The sequence below is a fragment of the Eriocheir sinensis genome, chromosome 39 (assembly GCF_024679095.1).
Source record: "Eriocheir sinensis breed Jianghai 21 chromosome 39, ASM2467909v1, whole genome shotgun sequence".
Lineage (NCBI taxonomy): Eukaryota > Metazoa > Arthropoda > Malacostraca > Decapoda > Varunidae > Eriocheir > Eriocheir sinensis.
The window spans coordinates 8,036,626-8,050,853 of record NC_066547.1 but is presented as its reverse complement, the minus strand read 5'-3'; positions in this window follow the sequence as shown (position 1 = coordinate 8,050,853).

Sequence of the window (14,228 nt, the reverse complement as noted above, 5' to 3'; positions counted from 1 at the left end):
CACACACACAGACACACACACCACTTTCTTCGTGTTTGTTTATTTTTCTCCACGTTAGGTTATCTGTCTGTCTATCTATATATTGTTAATAACCCGATTTGCTTATTCATATACACTATCATTACTTTTATAGTCCATTCTCGTCTACAATGAAAAAAATTTAATCGACACAAATACTTAGTAACACTTCTCTGATAAATGACTATGATAAAATGGATTGTGGTTCTTTATTTGACTTGCTTAAAATATCTTTCACTAATTTCAATGCAGACTTTCTCTTTAACGCGAAAACAATTTTGAAACTTTAAGGCAGAACAGGAGATATTTAAAGAAATATCCTTGCATTGATTCTAAAATCCTTGTCTATTTTTCTTACTAATTTTGTAGTTTCTTTTGATTTTCTTTATTTTAATATTTTACAATTTTAGAGATCAAACAATAAACAGAGCAACATGTCTGAGGATATGTTTTCCATGTGTTTGCTACGCCACCGGAGACAGGCCAAGGGGAAAATACTTAAACATGACACTCGGTGTAAAAAGAGACTGAGGATGACACCGAAACACATGACCATAACTATATTTAGACATATAGTAGACGAGGTGTCTTTTTTTTACAGTAAAGGATGCAGCTCAGGGAAAAAATAATTGAGAAAAAAGCCCGTTAATCACTTCTCCTGAAGCTTGACTGTTGAAAATTTCGAAGTTGTAGGAAGGGAGTAAAAAACAACAACAAAAACAAAACAAAACTACTAACATGAGCCACAAGAACTCGCATGCAAAACACAATCAAGAAAATGTTAAGTTACGCCGACACAGCACGCAAGAACAAATACACTTTCACGGAGCTCGCCCCAGGGACAGGAGAGATTTATCCCTCGCCTCAGCCTTTAATTCGTGGAGAGATTGTCATGCTCAATGCACGCCTCGCCGCCCCTCACACCCGGGCTGTTGAGGCTTTCACACGTCTTTAACACGCCACAACCGTTATTATGGGGGTTGAACACGAGGGTGGCCGCTGCATAGAAAAAAAGTGTCTGTGTGTCTTGCTGTTTGATTACGCTGTAAGTTCTTGTCCGTCTGTTTTCTTACAATGGTGTTTGCTGCATTAAAAAAAAAGTGTCTGCATTTCTTTCTGTTTCATAATGCTCGTAAGTTCCTGTCCGCCCATTTTCTTACGATGGTGCTTTTTTTTTACAGTGTATGAAGAAGCTCAATGGAAAAAATAAATGAGGAAAATAATGCTAATCACTACTTGCTGCTAAAAAAATGTCTGTCTTTCTCTTTGCTTAACCCCTTAACTACGGATTTCCTACAGTCAGACCTCACCAAGCTACAGAAATGGAACAAAAAGTGTCTGCTACAATTCGATGAAGAGAAATGTAAAGTCCTGCACCTTGGGAGGGGATATCCAGCACACCAATACCACGTGGGAAACACTCCACTATCCACCACAGAGCCAGAGAAAGACATGGAGTATAGTTACCAGGCTACATGCAGTGAAAGCCAAATCCGTGCCAGTCACAGAGGACGGGTTAAGCTCCAAGTTCCTGTCTGTCTGCTTCTTTATGTCCTAATACGGATAGATAAATAAGGAATACACAAAATCCTGCAGGTAGCTTTCCCTCTTATGTTCCTATCAATCTGTTTTCTTACGTCCCGACACGGATAAGAAAAAAAAAGTAATATAAGGGACAAAAAAAAAAAAAAGCAAAAAATCATTAATAAGAATGTGCGTTTGAAAATTTCGTGGTTTCGTTCATTCTTTATATGTTATTTTTTTTTATTTGTCCTTCTCCGTGTCTATGTCTCTATTTCTTTGTTTTTCTCTGTGTCTTTCCCCGTGTTTGTCTACTAGTACATCACTGTCTTCGTCTGTTTGATTTCTGTGTACCAGTCTGCCTTTCTGTCTGTCTGTCTGTCTGAATGTCTATCTGTGTGCATGTGACTGTATTATCCTTTCCTCGCCAACAATACTGCAACAGACAACGTGTGAGTGACCCTGAGGAACACCGGACATGCCCCCTTCCCCTGCTCCTCCTCCACCCCTACTCACCACTCCCCCACCTTCTCCCCCGCCTCCCCGCACTGTCACCCATCTGCCAGGCGTGATGGACGGCCGGCCACTCAGGAATGTTGCCCACCTGCCGTTCATCACTGCCTCCCGTCGACTGCAACCCGCTCAGCAATGCTACCGAGTGTCTGGCGTGATAATCCGGCCCCCTTCGGATCCTCCCAGTAATGTAGCCTTAAAAAATATCCAGTGAAAGAGACTGATGCGAGTTTCCTGAGGTCTAAATGTGGGAACTCCCCAAGGAAGATTATATAGCCTGTCTTACTTGCTTATGAATGTGAAGTGATGTGGGTGTGTGGAGAGATGTGGATGTGTGTCCCCTTCAGTTCCTCCCACTTAACGTAGTCTCAAAAGAAAAATATGCTGGAAGAACCTGATACGATTTTCTTAAGGTATATGTGTGAGTTACTTTTGAAAGATAATTTAGCTAACCCTACTCGTTTTTTAAAAGAGATAAATGGATGAATGTGGAAAGGCGAGGGAAACCTTGGTATAGGGTGATATAATGCAGCAGGAGGAAAAAGGGGAAGGGGAGGTGATATGTTGCCAGGTGTAGGAAGGTCACAGGAAAAAGAGAAGGGGGGATTATCCACGTAAGATTAGATTTATGCCACACTGGGTAAAAGTTTAATGTCTGACGTTTAATGCCGCGCTAACACCTCGAATGTAATCTGGCCAGCTTTGTATTCGGGGGAAGGCAACGGAAAGAGGGAGGGAGAAAGTGACAAAGGCGGTAATGAAATGGAAAAAAACCGCTGTGAAAAATAACTTACAGAATATAATATGAACACTGCACTCCTACATAAAAAAAAAAAAAAAAAGTACGAAAACAGGATAGATTTCTGATGCACACGAACACACAGAAGGATAAGTCTTTCCTTAGTTTTGACGAAGTAATAACACAACTTTAATTCCATCCTGTGTTTGGCGTCATTTACGTTCATTTGTTTAATTTGCTCCGTGTTCTCTTTCCCGGCTTCCAAAGGCATACAACGTTTCTCTTTTTTCGCTCTTTCAAATATTTCCCTCTTGATTACATTCGTGATTCTTTTATATGCATGCCTCTCTCTCTCTCTCTCTCTCTCTCTCTCTCTCTCTCTCTCTCTCTCTCCTCATGCCTTCCATTTATCATTCATTCCTCGCATCCTTTCCTCCTGTCCTCCACCTACAGGAGATATTTATTGCCACACACGCCATGAGTCGCTCGCATTCCTCCTATCTTGTTATGAGGCGCTAGAAGTTCTTCGGCGCTCTACTTTAATAAGATCACGTTCCCTTGCACTCCTCTACGTGTGTGACAATGTTGTTCACTGGCCCATGTCTGAATAGGGCAGGAAATACAGACGCGACATTTGTCTTCGTGGTAGCGCCGGGACTGGAACACATTGTAAAAACTATGTCCTGAGAGACTGGAAGCTATGCAGTGATCTTATCTGAAGGACATGTAAATGCTCTTGAGTACTCCGCTTTCGATCTTGTTAGCAGCTTATATTAAAGATCAATTAAGGTTAATGTGATTGAGGTATTTCTTGAATACCTTTAAGCAGCATCACGATGAATTTTTTTTTTATGGACTCTTATTTATTCCTGCCAGTTTTTGCTGCCGCCTCGTCCAGGGAGTGGCGAGGGAGCAAAACACAAAGCGTCCGGCCTTTGTATGCACGCAGTCAAGGGTCGCCAGCCTGTCGGAATGGTTCACCGGCTCGCCAAACCCTGCATGCAGCTGACGAATGTCCTGCCTTTATTTATATTTTTAGGCGAACAATGGCAACGATAACAATAATAATAATAATAATAATAATAATAATAATAATAATAATAATAATAATAATAATAATAATAATAATAATAACAACAGCAATAATAATAAGAAAATAATAAAGCCAATATCATAAACTATCTCGCAATACCATCCTGAATTTATATTAAGAAAATTACGAAATAAGCTTTGTCAGAGTGAAGGGTAATGAACACTCACCAGGGGGCCTCAGGGGTGACTCAGGGGGGCCGCGAGGAGCCGGTCACCTTCCGTCCTTCAGCGGAGTTAATGTTACTCCGCCAGTCCCTTGACGCCGCCGAGACCTGAAAAGAAGTGAGAGAGAACTCGTCCGTGTACTTGTGGTCGGTGCTCAGAAAGAAATTAAGGACTCATGGACCATGCCACGGCAGGCAGTGTGGGACTCATCTCATCTTTGACGTTACAACCTGTCATTATGGGTGTAAAAAGACCAACTAAGGACAAATATTTTACATAAAAGTCCTGCAAAAGCTTCATGGAATCAAATACAACGCACTGGTTTTAACCTTCATATTTAATTAGGGGAGAAAAAAATACATATTGGATAGATAACAATTAGCTAAGGAAACTGTCCGCAGATATGGTACGTTCGTATAAAAATATCTTTACATTGAAAATAGATGAACGAAGTGTTTCTCTTTTAGCCTGAATAATATTACGGGAAGCTGCTTCGCCTTATCTAGAGTAGAACAGAAATCGCAAAATAACTCTACGGAGGTAACACAAACTATATTTACAGTCGTATGAACGTAACCTACAATCTAAATAGTTTTCTTCGTACAGTTTATGTTTGTATGTCTGCCTGCCTCTCTCTCTCTCTCTCTCTCTCTCTCTCTCTCTCTCTCTCTCTCTCATAAATCTTTTACACAAAGATATTTGGGGAAATGATGTCCCTTCACACTATATTTTTTTAGTGTATTTTTGTGTGAACGCAATTTTATTTATAAGGCAAGATTTATCGCAATTTTCCGTTATTATTCCTTCGTGAACCGGTTTGTAATCACGTCCCACAATCGCACAACGTTTTCAGTCACTGTCATTTTTTTTTATCCTTTTGGTTAAATTATCATAAATAACCATTAGGTATTATTTCATTTTCCTTTGGGGATTGATCAACTGAAGAACTGCAATATCAAGATCTTGTAAATTAGACAAAAATAATAAGCGCTGCGGAACACAATTTGAGGACAGTCCATTAAGAAGGAAGAGAGAGAGAGAGAGAGAGAGAGAGAGAGAGAGAGAGAGAGAGAGAGAGAGAGAGAGAGAGAGAGAGAGAGAGAGAGAGAGAGAGAGAGAGAGAGAGAGAGAGAGAGAGAGAGAGAGAGAGAGAGAGAGAGAGAGAGAGAGAGAGAGAGAGAGAGAGAGAGAGAGAGAGAGAGAGAGAGAGAGAGAGAGAGAGAGAGAGAGAGAGAGAGAGAGAGAGAGAGAGAGAGAGAGAGAGAGAGAGAGAGAGAGAGAGAGAGAGAAACACAAACAGACAGACAATAAAACAGACAGACAGGCACGACAGACAGACAAACATACAGAGAGACACGGAAAACCAGACAGAGACATATCAACAGAAAGACAGACAAAGACACGGAGGGAGATACAATCCAAATTACCTTTTATTTTCCTTGTACATTATGAACCAATGGCAATAAAGCGATTTCCTGTAATAGCCTTGACTCACCTGCCCTCCCCCACGCGTGTCCAGGGGGGGAGGGGGAGGAAGAGGGGGAGGAGGAGGAGGAGGAGGAGGAGGAGGAGGAGTGCTGGTGCTCTGAGGGTAATGGTGGGGGAGGGAGCGTTATATTGGGGTGGTGGTGAAGTGAGGGTGGGTGAGGGTGGGTGAGGGATGGGAGTGTGATGGGTGACGGTTGAGGTGGGGTGATAATGGTGGTGGTGGTGGTGGGGGAAATGGGGTGATAAGGTGTGTAGTACATGGAGGGGAGAAGTGTGATGGATAGTGGTGATGGGGGTGAGTGTGATCATGGTGGGGGAGGAGATGGGTGATTCGGGCATGGATCAGGTGAGGTATACGTAAGGGAGAAGAGCGGTGCGTAAATATAGTGATGGAAATGGTGTTGGGTGTGATTGGGGTAATCATGATTGTGGTGGAGTGGTGAGGGGGGAGATGGGGTGAAAAGGGGTGCGGTACAAGGGGGGAGGGAAATAGTGTGATGGGTAAATATGTAGTGATAGAAAAGGTTTTGGGGGTGTAGGCGATTTTGATGGTGATGTAGCGGTGGTTGAGTAGGAGTGATAAGGGCATAGGTGGGGTGAGGTACATGGAGGGGAGAAGTGCAATGTGCAAAGACAATACGATGATGATATTGGTGTTGGGGGTGGTGGTGATGATGATGGTGGTGTGGAAGCAGAAAAGAGTGGTAATGATAGAGGGATAAGGTGGTAAGTTGAGGTATTGTGGTAGTGGAGGTAGTAGGTATTGCTTGGAAGGGAGGGAAAAGGGGGACCGAATGGTGAGGGGAGGGGTGGAGGGGGACGAGGTTGTGACTTATGGCGTGTAGGAAAATAGTCGTTGTGGTGATGTGTCGTGTTGGTGATGAGGGTTAGGGCTGTGGTGAGGGCTGGAGTGGTAGTGGTGGTGGTAGTAGGGATAGTGGTAATGACAGTAGTGGTGGTGGTAGCGATAGTGATAATAACAGGAACTCGATGATAAGAGAACGGTGTCTATTTGTTTCCCGCATAAATGTATGTTCTTGTAAAGCATGTGGGCGTTTTAACAGCAGCATCAGGTACCAGGAAGTGTGAGATCTGATTAAGTGTCTTGCGCGATATGATAATAATTTGCTAATTCAGGAAACGCCAAATAAAAGAAAATTAACGAGATGGCTTACAGACGTGGCAATGTTGAGTGGCTGAGGTGCTGCTGTGGAGGTCTCGCTTGTGTGTGTTTGTATCTTTGTCGATGTTTTTTTTGTGTGTGTATTGTATGTGTGCTTGTATGTCTGAATTTTTCCATTTCCTCGTTTCATTTTGTGCCTGTTCGTTTTTTTTTTTGTGTGGCGGTTCGGCTATCACTCATATGGAAGTCTGTTTTCTTCTTGTTTGTCTGTTTCTTTTGCTCTTTTTAATCTCTGTTTATCTGCCTCTGTTCGTATCTGTCTTTGTCTCAATCAATTTATCTATCTATCTATCTATCTGTCTGTCTGTCTGTCTGTCTGTCTGTCTGTCTGTCTCTCTCTCTCTCTCTCTCTCTCTCTCTCTCTCTCTCTCTCTATATATATATATATATATATATATATATATATATATATATATATATATATATCTATATATATATATATATATATATATATATATATATGTATATGTCTGTCTATATTTCTCTGGCCGTTTCATGAATTCAAAAATATCCTAAATATAGAACATAAGAACATAAGAACATAAGAACGCAGGAGTCTGCAAGAGGCCGGTAGGCCTGTACGAGGCAGCTCCTTTGACCCTAAGCTCCCGTGTATCTAACCCCACCTAATATCGCTGTCCATGAATTTATCTAGTCTATTTTTGAATGTGACAATTGTATTGGCACTCACCACATGACTGCTAAGCCTATTCCACTCATCCACCACCCTGTTAGTAAACCAATTTTTGCCTATGTCCCTGTTGAATCTGAATTTATCCAGTTTAAACCCGTTACTTCGTGTCCTACCCGGTTCTCTTACCAACAAAACCTTATGAATTATATATTATTATAATTATAATTATTATAATTATATAATTAAGAATGGAACTAAGCACCGGATACTAACTCCTTAAATTTGGATGAAAATGCTGGAAAAGATGTCCGAATGAAAAAAAAATCATCACTTCAAATCAATGGGAAAAGATAATATTGATGAAAAAAATGCCGTCTCAGATTCTTCTTTAGATACAACTTTTATTCTTTTTAGTAATTGAAAAAGTATATTTGTCTCCCTTTACGTCATACTCGGGCGACGCTGTTAAGGCGGCGACGAGGACTTGGGGATGCGTGGGCCTGGGCAAGTCTCCGCTGTTTGCTGTAAAATGAGGCGTAATGCTGGCGGTAACGGGCGGCGGCGTCTGTTTAGGGGAATGGCGGGCTTCAAGAGCTATTGGGAAGGCTGTTGTTGGTGCTGTTGTTGTTGTTGCTTATTTGATACTGGTCGGAACTCCTAGTGCTTAAGTTCTTAAGTTTTTCAAAGGAACTTATTTTTTTTTATTTGTCAAACAGTTATTAGTTATAGCTTTACGAGCATTATTTAGTCTTAAAATCGCTAAAACATAATGGAAAATGAATATAATTTTATACAAGATGCATTTTCATTTGTTACCAACCCAATACCGTTTTTGAGAAGACTAAGGCACAAAAACGGTGTGCTTGACCCTGCGGGGAGGGGGCCGCGGGCCTTGGCGGGGCCGTGCAGGCCGCTCACAGCGACAGGGATGAAGGAGGCAGCTGTCTTTGACAGTAAAACAGTGGAATCAGCAGTACTTTATTTTCATTCTTGTTTCCATAAAACCTTGAGTCAAATTTCCTCCGCGTCTGGCTGGTGTGACTCACCGTCCGCGCCGCACAGCCGCCGCCGCCCCCGTTCATTTCACCGCCGCCGCCGCCACATTTTCAATATAATGAAACAGCAGTAGAAGGGAAGAAGGAGGAAGTTATAAAACTGATTTTCGGTAGTGGTGGGTCGTGCAGCGAGGGGGTCGTGCGCACCATTTGCAGACAAAATAACCGTAAAGGAAGGAATATGGACCATTGTCGACGGCCTCCGCCCGGGCGCGCCGGAGAGAATGAATTGTCTTTACGACTCTGGCTTCCAGAGGCTCTCGTGGGGGTATTCTGCCCAGATGGGAAAGATGATATATAGATGGCGACGCCTTTACCGCCTCTTCTTCCTCAGGAATAATTACTTATGCTCTTACTTCTTCCAGTGAGTAATTTGTTCCCGGTACTCGTCTTCCCTGAACGTCCCTCATCGTACTGTCGATCTGTTACAAGAGGAGTCGTATTTCTATATCTTCATCTCCCCCTCAATCCGCCTCTCTATGATCGTTGTGCCAGGCGGAGCTAAGATCCCCTTTACGAACACTCAAAGACCCCCACTTAATTTCCTCTCCCCGGACGCCCCCCGTGACTCTTCTTAATAAATCCCTGGAAGGAAACAGTTCTCTCCCCTTGACTCGCCGTAAAGACGTGCTGCAGAGTGATTGCTTTTCGTGCTGGCGTGCTCGTCCGTCCGTCCGCCTGCTGCGGAAGCTCGTTTGTTTGTGCTTTTACGGCAACATTTCCGTGTTCTGATGGCGAGGCTTAATGGCGACCGTCAACACACTCCCTTTGTCGATAGTTGTCCATTTGGCCGTCGGGGGCATAAACAGGTCTTACTCCACCCCGGATGAATACACAAAGGCGGGACAAAGCGGCGGCCAAGCACAGACTCCTTGGCGAAGGCCGGCCAAGGAACACCCGGGGCCGCGTCATCAGGCCCGTAATGGAAAACAAGATAACATAAGTGCCAGATTTATTGGAAGGTTCTCAGGACATGCAAGGGCTGATCTGCGTCTTAATAAGTCTGGGTTGTATTTATGACCTATAAAGATAATCCGACTTAACTTAACGTGGTTTATGGCATTTGAGCGGCAGCTGCTTCCTCTGATATCACTGACGATGATTCAGAGGGAGTTAAATTTCGCAACCGAAAAGTCTGGAAAAAAGTTTGACTACAACCTAAAATCAAATGGAATAATAATTAAAGGCTTTCGTATAATTTTATACTAAAGATTTCATAACAACAAAATCCTTTCTATGAGAAGCAACTTATTTTCCTTGATTGCTCTACGCCCCTCAGAAAAAAAAAATAGGTAATCTAATTTCCCAGGACTCCCCTCACTAACAGCAAATAACCTGCGAAAAATCATGTCACAGATATTCCTGGCAGAGGAACAAGGAACAACTATAAAAAACTACAAGCAGGTTGGGAACCTTAGATAAAAACTACCGAGAAACTATATATTTTTATAGTGTTATGCTGCTATTTTTTGTCAGCCAACATTGACTTTACATTATATTTTTTTTAGATAACTTTTGACTCATCTTTGCCCTTTGTTCCACTGTTTGTTTCCATTTCCTGCCTCGCTAGCTCGTCCACCACGTGTTCCTTCAGCTCTTTCTTCCACCCGGGCCTCCCTTCCACCTTAACGCTCCTTTCATTTTGTATGGAGGAGGAGGAAAGTGACATCAAACTGGGTACTGGAGACCCATTAACTGCATAGTAACGACGCAGCAAACGGCCCCTTTGTCTCTACCTTTTCCTCCATTTCCTGTTCTCTCATACTTCCTTCATTCTCTTCCTTTCAACACCGCGCCAATAACTGCAAGGGTCGCTGAGAAAACTGAATAGGAGAATAGGAAGTAAGCTCTAAGTGGCATATGGACGCGACGTAAATAGTATATGGGAACAATGAGAAATCCTTAAGTGGGGCTGCATGTGTGTGTGAGAGGGTCGAGGGTGGGTGTACGGCCGAGCCAGTATAGGGGGCGAGGCTGTACTTCTGCATCAGAGGCACATGGCGGCACTAAGACGGGGGCGAGGGACCTTAATAAACCTTCCGTTGGCTATTAAACGTGTTGTGTTAATTTATGTGTGCCCAGGCAGGCGCTTTGAGGGGCCCAGCGAGGCGGGGATATTGTAGCTTCCTTATAACTCACGCTTTATGGCCGGGAGCGCCGTCCCCTGCCAGCGAGAAGGGAAAGGGAAATTGTATGGTGGGGAAGATTACACACATGAGGGAAAGTTGATTGAGCCTGTAGACGGAGGCCTAACATAGTTCCAGTTACACGTGACCATAATTTTTTTATGTATCTATCTATCTATTTATCTACCTACTTACCTATCTATCAGTCTGTCTATCTCTGTATCACTCTATATAAGCGCACAGATCACTAACATAAAATTTTCGGTTTGTACTTGTGATATTGACATGAATAATATTTCTTGTTCTCCATGTGAAAATATAAGCAAGAATTTCCTGCTGCAAGAAAAAGAATGATAAAGATATGACAAGACAGTTTGCTTACTAAAAAGTGACTTGTTTTGCCATACGTTTTTAATATGCAGCAAATAAACGCCTGTACCAACGATACACATGGAATAAGAAAATATATGAGAGCGTTGCACATACACACATTTCCAGAAAGACAAAACATAAATAAACAGAGAGACAGACAGATAGATGCAGATGGATAGATAGGTAAATAGATAGATAGATATGGAAATAGAAGAATTTTTCAACATCAATGAAAAAGCTAGAAGGAATAATTTTCAAGCTTATGTATCAACATCAACATTTAATGACGATGGAGTAAGTACGTCCTATGAGGCTGTGGAAGTATAGCAATTAAAAAATACACACTCCCCCCCCTCCCACCCATACCCACACACACATACATACATACACCCACACACCCACACCCACACACACACACACACATACACACCCACACCCACACCCACACAACCCCCCCCCACACCCACACATACACACACACATACGTCCCCCCCCCCCACACACACGCACACATATATACATCTATCTATCTGTCTATCTATATATCTATCTATCTATCTATATCTATCTATCTATCAATATACAAGTGTGAGTGTGTTTGTGTGTGTGTGTGTGTGTGTGTGTGTGTGTGTGTATATATATATATATATATATATATATATATATATATATATATATATATATATATATATATATATATATATATATATATAACCATATACGGAACGGCAATCTTTTTTAACTTCACAAGAAAAGAGAGAAATCCTGAATTATAAAGGCGTTCAGGATGGTGCCACAATACCCCCCCAAAATTATTCAGCTTACCTAAATGAAGTAGCTAAAAAATTAGAGTGAAATAACACAAGGATCAAGTCGCCGATGAGATACTCTTAATAAGAGAGTCTGAAGAAAACTAACAAAAAATGATCGAGGAACTTCACAAAAAAGTCAGAAAGTAGGTGTAGATGAAAATGAAAAAATCAAAAGTAATGATTAATTATAATTTATCAGGAGAATAGTGTTTCAGGTAAGGATGGTGTCAGATGCTATCTGTTTTCAAAAAAAAGATTCAGCCTTGGATATGGTTTTGAGCAAATGTGACTGCTGATTCTTGCTCCTTCAGAGTTGATTTCTGAATTTACACCTGAACAGGAAGAGACTCAAGTACCACATGCAATAACTTCTCATTTGTTGTGACGTCGCTCTTACAACAAATGTAACTTCTCGAGGAGCTTCGCGAGAGGGCATTTCACCCCAAACAGCCTCGCTTAATTCTCAGACATATTTGGTGGACCACACAGACCGAGGCAAAATCAGCTTCTTTCACACCTCATGACAAATCCTCTAATTTCTACATTAACATAAAAGTTGACATTTACACCGTCAAGGCACTGAGCGGGGGACGATCCAGTCTGGCGGAGAGTCGCAGTTAAAATTTACACCGCCCCGGCACAAAGGGCGGAGGGCGGCCGTCCTAATGAGCGGCACCGCGTCCTGCTTATCGGGAGATGGCCGTGATATGCAAATTCTTGAAAATAAATGTCAATTTTGGGAGATTTCGGGGCCCTCAGCCGGGGCGGGGGGCGGTGCGTAGCTTTTCCGCCGCGGTGACCCTCGGCCGCGCCAACCCCGGGAGGCAGGCCTCCCTTTGTGGAGGACAAAGATAAGAAAAAGCCTGAGCTCCATGAACATATATTGTGTTTGACGGGCGTCCAGAAATCTTCACCAAATTCCTTCTCGCCACAGTCCAGGACTCACGACGCGAAGGGGGCGCAGAAATCATCCTCCCTCCTTAATATAGCGATTTTTTCCTTTGATTGGCAGTAATTTTTCATCTGGCCTGGCCTTGGTTCTCGCGCAGCGCCAGCCAATGCCAGCGCGGCGAGGCGGCGGTGAGGGAGGAGCCTGGCGGAGGGCGGCGTATGGGGAGGCGAGGAGCGGCCGGGCGGGGCGGGCGAGGCAGCGGCGGTGGCTGAGTAAATATCTTGAGGAAACAAGCCAGCAAAGATTACCGTTGATATGAATGATGGAATAAAGTTACGCCATTTTATCTCCCAATACGTAATGCTGTTTATGGCGCCTTTCTTTACCTCCATTGTGGCCAACTGCCGTAAAATCCTCGTTAGTTTGTTTTCCTCAGCGTTGAAGGTTCTCCCCTTTACTTCCCTTCCCTTTCTGCCCTTCTACAAAAATAAAACACCTCCATGGGAAACACACTCGCCTCCCACCCACACTTTCCACAAAACTGCAGCGTCGGCGTGCAAGATAGGGATGTGACGGGGCCATATCGACCTTATCTGTGGCGGCCGGGACCCTTGGCGGCGTCGGACATTTTGTTGTGCGCGTCGAGGCGAAGATCGGCGGCGGGTGTTGTCTGCGACGCGGCCAGCCTCCCTCAGCGACCACTCGCGTGTACCTCCCCGCCCTGAGCCACTTATATTCTGATAAGGTAAGATATCTAAAATTATATTTCTACAAATAATGAAAAAAAAGTATAAGCGAAAGTGTTTGGTCATGGAAAGAGCTGCTTTATCAATAGATGGAATATATCAAACGAGGCTACGCACAGCAGGCGAATCATTGTCTCCGGTACTGCGAACACGCCCATACTTAACAGCTTGCGGTGGGCACCACGAGGACACGCAAAATTAACGCTTCTACATCTAAGCGTTCAAAGTTATTGTAGTGCTGGTACTGAACACAACGAAGACCAAGAGGTACTCAAGTGGCATAATTTTGTTCACTGAGCTCTGGATGCGCATTTAATTAAGCAAATTAATATGACTATCCACGAGTAATAATAAACAACAAATCGTTTACTAATTTTGTTGTGCAATAATCAGAAAATTCCTTGTGTGTTTGTCTGCATGGCGCCTGGAAGCGTGTATAGAGTCATTATTCTAATTTTCTGCTTATTCCGAAATAAATTTGCACAGTGTTTTTTTTTAAAGGTACGCCGCTGCTTTTCTCTTGCTTCACCAGTACAAACGAAGCTGGGCTAAAGAATAATTGGGAGGTGAACCATTTGAACGGAGCCAAAAAGAAAAGTAAATATGTATATTTTTGAAAAAGGCAAGTCCAGGTTCGCGTTTAGCTCCTCCACCGACCTCATATTTCGTATAAGGGACTCCTTATACCGGTATTATAAGTGGCAAAACGGAAGTTTGAGCAATTGCCTGTTGATGTGAGTATTTGATCTGATTAATTCTGATTTTTATCTCTATTTCCCCAAAGTCAGAGAAAATCTCTCTCTCTCTCTCTCTCTCTCTCTCTCTCTCTCTGTGTCTTTCTCTTTCTGTCTCCCCTCGCGTGTATGTGTGAA